At 43.1% G+C, this 5,440-nt stretch overlaps 1 pseudogene; it reads left to right on the forward strand.

Annotated features, from left to right (window-relative positions):
• The first annotated feature begins 2,272 nt into the window (after positions 1–2,272).
• LOC101991878 lies at positions 2,273–3,549 on the forward strand (annotated as a pseudogene).
• The last annotated feature ends 1,891 nt before the right edge of the window (positions 3,550–5,440 follow it).

Here is a 5,440-nt window from a genome sequence, read left to right on the forward strand (position 1 = left end):
TTACAGGGAGGCTGATGTCTCTTTTTTTTCGTTTTTTTTTTTTTTTTTTTTTTTTTTTTTTTTGCTTTTGTTTCTTTTTCTGTAGTTTCTCTTAGACAGTATAAGAGTTTTTTTTTCATGTCTTTTCTCCGGCATTCAATATATTTCTCATTTGGTTATAATCCATGTGTGTCCTGCCACTCTTGTCCCTTCATTCAGTCCCTTATGCCTGTAACATCCATGCCCTACTTACTCAATATACCTGTCAAACATTTTCACATTCTTTCTAAACTCTTTTTTCCTTCAGTCATTTTCCCTCCTTCCTCTCTGTTTTCTCTTTTTATTGTTGTAACTTGATTCACTACTAAGCTCCAGTAGAGTCTAGACACACAAAAGTTTCTCATCCTGGTTTTCAAGTTTTAACCTTTCTGTATCTTTTTAAGTTGTGAGTATGGGTGATGTCTATGTTTCAGGAATGAATTAAAAACTGCAAAATTAGCTAATATGGTTTATATTTCCAGTCTGATTGCCTTGACAGATTTTGCATATATGGAACACTAAAGTTGACGGTGGCTTGTTTGTTTTGAAGGCAATTATATTAAGACTTGGAGCATGATCTGATTCAATGGTCATTAGAAATTTTTTCTCAGATCATGGATAGAATAAAATTGATGCTTCATTTTCTTCCCTGTTCCTCCTTTGATAAAATAGTGCTCCCTCATTCACAGCTCCTGTTCTCCTTAAAGATAAAGTAACTGAAGTGTCTGCAATAACAATAGGGAGAAATTCAGTCATGTTAACTCTGTTTATGCCTTTCCACTGCCCTAGAATGCTGTAATTTGTTCCACATTCAGCTTCGTCCATCATAGAAGCTCCCAGAGAACACACTTGTTGATAAAGTTTTCTGTCTGGCCCCATCCCCACAGCCTTTCAGTCTTTAAAAAAAAAAACACACACACACACACACACACAGTGTTCTGCAGTAATCATAATGTGGTTGGCCTATTATCTCAGGCTTCTTATTAACTCATTCTTACATCTTAAATTAACCTATACTTCTTGTCTATGTTAGTCACATGGCTTGGTACTTTTATCAACGTGGCATTCTCATGTGGCTTCCTCTGTGTGGGGGTGACGAATGTAGACTCAACCTTTCCTCTTTCCGGAGTTCTGCTGTTCTCATTGCCCCCTCTCTACTTCTTACCTGGTCACGCTGCCTCTACTTCCTGCCTGGGCACTTGCCAATCAGCATTTTAGTAAAACTATACAAGACCATTGTCCTACCGCAATCCTTCCCCTTTTTATCATAATGCTGGACCCGGCAGGCAGAAACCTCTGTCAACAAATGGCACCCCACCTGATTAACTACATTCACATAAAACCTGAGAGAGCTTGGGAAGTACTTCTAGACACAAAAAACAGTGTTAAGCATGGCTTCTTGGTAGCAGCATTTTCTCAGGTGAGCCCTGTTTGCTAGAGATAATTGTGTTTCATTTAAAAGAGGCTTCCTGACTCAGCTTTATCTACAAAAACCTTACAGTCCTTTTAAGAGGCTCTGCCACTAAACACTTAAATGGTTTTCATGAACAGCTAACAGCATGCTTCTTGGTGGTGGCAGGGACCGTGAAATGCCATAGAGTTGTGGCAATATACATTGCTCTGGCCAGTTCCTTTTCTGTGAAGCTAGACTCTCAGAAAGTCCAGGAATGGGGTGGATCCTTCCATTGATACCACAGCTGTATTTCTAGCCATATCACTTAGCAAATTAAAGACTCCTGTGTCAGAAAAAGAGCAATATACAGTAAAGAAAGATTCAAATAAAAAAAAAAGCTCTAAATGGTTTACCGTGTGTTTAAAAATATATGTAGGCTTGGGAGAGAAAAGAAAAATGATAAAGTCTTTAAAATAAAAAAAAAAAAGAGAGTAGTTGGATGTGGTGGCACACACCTTTAACACTTGGGAAGAGGAGTTCTGAGGATTTCTTGAGTTCAAGGTGTGATGGTACACACCTTTAATCCCAACACTTAGGAGGCAGAAGCAGATGGATCTCTGTGAGTTCAAGGACAATCTGGCCTACAAAGTGAGTGCCAGGACAGCCAAAGATACACAGAGAAACCTAGTCTCCAAAAACCAAGAGCTAAAAATAAAAGAATAGAGTTTAAAATAAAGCCACAGGCAGAGCCGAGAATGGGAGTTGAGAGCACAGACTGAGCCCCACACCGATCTCCTCTCGGCACTCTTCGCCTCGCTCTCGTGGCCTGTCCACCCCATCCATCATCCCGCCGGCCACCACTAAGAACACCTTCCACCATGGCCACCTCAGCAAGTTCCCACCTGAACAAAAGCATCAAGCAAATGTACATGTCCCTGCCCCAGGGTGAGAAAGTCCAGGCCATGTATATCTGGGTTGATGGGACCGGTGAAGGGCTGCGCTGCAAGACCCGCACCCTGGACTGTGAGCCCAAATGTGTCGAAGAATTACCCGAGTGGAATTTCGACGGTTCTAGTACCTTTCAGTCTGAGGGCTCCAACAGTGACATGTATCTCAGGCCGGTCGCCATGTTCCGGGACCCCTTTCACAAAGAGCCCAACAAGTTGGTGTTCTGTGAAGTTTTCAAGTACAACTGGAAGCCTGCAGAGACCAATCTAAGACACACCTGTAAACGGATAATGGACATGGTGAGCAACCAGCACCCCTGGTTTGGAATGGAGCAGGAATATACTCTCATGGGAACAGAGGACACCCTTTTGGTTGGCCTTCCAATGGCTTCCCTGGGCCCCAAGATCCATACTACTGTGGTGTGGGAGCAGACAAAGCCTATGGCAGGGACATCGTGGAGGCTTACTACTGGGCGTGCTTGTATGCTGGAGTCAAGATTACAGGAACAAATGCCAAGGTCATTTGTTCAGTTGGAATTTGCCCAGTGGGAATTCCAAATAGGACCCTGTGAAGGAATCCGCTTGGGAGATCCTCTCTGGGTGGCCCGTTTCATCTTGCATCGTGTATGTGAAGACTTCAGGGTGATAGCAACCTTTGATCCCAAGCCCATCCCTGGGAACTGGAATGGTGCCGGCTGCCCTACCAACTTTAGCACCAAGGCCATGCGGGAGGAGAACGGTCTGAAGTACATCTAGGAGGCCATTGAGAAACTAAGCAAGCGGCACCAGTACCACATTCGCGCCTACGATCCCAAGGGAGGCCTGGACAATGCCCTGCGCCTGACTGGATTCCATGAAACCTCCAACATCAACGACTTTTCTGCTGGCGTTGCCAACCGCAGTGCCAGCATCCACATTCCCCGGACTGTCGGCCAGGAGAAGAGGGGCTACTTTGAAGACCGTCGCCCTTCTGCCAACTGTGACCCCTTTGCCGTGACAGAGGCCATTGTCCGCACTTGCCTTCTCAACGAGACTGGCGATGAGTCGTTCCAATACAAGAACTAAATGGACTAGGCTTTGAGTGATCCTGAGCCCTTCCTAATCATCCCACTCCAACTCTTTCCTGTCCCAGCTCTGCCCCCACTGTAACTCAAAGGATGGAATATCAAGGTCTCTTTATTCCTCAAAAAAAAAAAATAAAATAAAAAAAAGCCACATAAAGATGAAAAATACAGAGAGAATCTGGATACCGTATGTCATTGTCTTCAAATGCTTTTATTACTGAATAAGGAACAACACCTAGGCTAAAACACATTGATTACAAATGCTGCTGGATTAATACACCACATATTTTAAAAATGCTGTGACTTCTAAATTTAAGATATGTTACTTTGGAGAAGAGGTTTTGTTTGTGTTTCCACAGGAAATGAGAGGCTGTGGATTCATTCTGGGTTAAGAAAAAAATCAGGTTTGATTAAGGAAGACCCCCTGAGAAATCTCTGATAGGAGCAGATGGCTCAGATGTCTGGGTTTTACATCCAGAACAGCCTCAAGACTGCTGGCTGAAACGAGCAAGCCTCACAGAATCCGCCAGTCAGGACTTGACCTCTTTTTTCTCATCTTATGTGTTCATTCCTCTGCAGAGAATATTGTTATCACACACAGGAACACACAGCTGTCATCTTGTTCTCTGCCGTGTTTGTGATAGGATTATAACTTGAGTGCAGAAATTGTTGAGTGTCTGGCATTTATAGTCATCTTCTGTCCTCAGACATTTGCTGAACTGTGGCTCAGTATGGTCTGCCATTCCAGTGAGTACCTGTGCCTGTTGTCTTGCCTCGATTCTCCTTCCTAAAGCTGTAGTTTCTGATATGTCAGAGTCTGCCTTTTCACTCTCAACCTGGCTCCGAGGATACTTTCTTTCCAGGAACCACTTTACATTTCTTTATTCTTGTTTGTAGAAGTTTTCACCTTTATAGAATTCACATTAAATGCTTTTGTTGTGTGTAATTTTTCCATTTGAAAATAGGAAATTCTGAATTAAGGACTCCCTCCTACGATCGGTGCCTCGAGGCCGTCCAAAGGAACTGTGAGCCAGGAAAGGTGTCCCTAGTCTGTGGTCTCAGCAATGGAGGTGGGGCATGGTGATGCTTGCCTTGAACTCTCATTATCATCCTGGTTTACAGAACCAACACATACCAAGTGCACTCCGGTCTCTATGGAAGTATCTGAGTATATATAAGATTTCCCAGAGTAGAGGATTTCTTCACGTTTATTATCTTGCCAAAAATGTTCTCCTATAGTTTTCCTGTATTATGCCTTTTTTGTTTGTTTTTGTGTTTTGTCAAAAAACAAAACTGTTTTTCGAGAGAGAATTTCTTTTTGTAGCCCTGGCTGTGCTGGAAATTACTTTGTATCACAGGGTGACCTGGAACTCAGAGCTCCAGCTACCCCTGCCTCCCAAATAGTGAGATCAAAGACATAATAGCTTCTTAAAAAGTGATTTTATAGCCACTGAAGTTGCTGACCGCAGAGGGTTGATGGGTGTTTTCGATACTCTTTGCCTTCCAGAGTCAGACTTCCCGTATGCAAATCAGATCCTTTTGTAAATTGCAGTTGCACAAGTTTTTAATCCCAATACCAGCGTGGGGGTGGGGGTGAAGCAGAGTCAGATGGGTCTTTGTTAGTTAGAGATTAGACTGGTGTGTGTGTGTGTGTGTGTGTGTGTGTGTGTGTATACAAGTCCAAGACAATCACGGCTTTATTGTTTGATCTTTTCTTTAAAATAAAATTAAATTAAAAGCAAAATATAAACTCAAATCTGTTTCTACAAATGCACTCTAGAAGTCCCCTGGGAATTTGATAATAATGACAGTCATTTTGTCGTTTTCTGGAGCCACTAGCAGAAAATTGTAATCTTCCTTAAAAACCTAAAGCATACAGGTTTCAGCTTTCAGGCGTTATGCCTCCATTAGCCCGATGCTTGGGACCCTTTATTAGTACCCATGTGCGCATGCGCGCCACGCTTCCGCGTTTGTGTGGGCTGGATTATGACGTCATTGTGCTGCGCGCCGCGGCCGGA

The sequence above is a fragment of the Microtus ochrogaster genome, unplaced genomic scaffold (assembly GCF_000317375.1).
Source record: "Microtus ochrogaster isolate Prairie Vole_2 unplaced genomic scaffold, MicOch1.0 UNK1, whole genome shotgun sequence".
NCBI lineage: Eukaryota > Metazoa > Chordata > Mammalia > Rodentia > Cricetidae > Microtus > Microtus ochrogaster.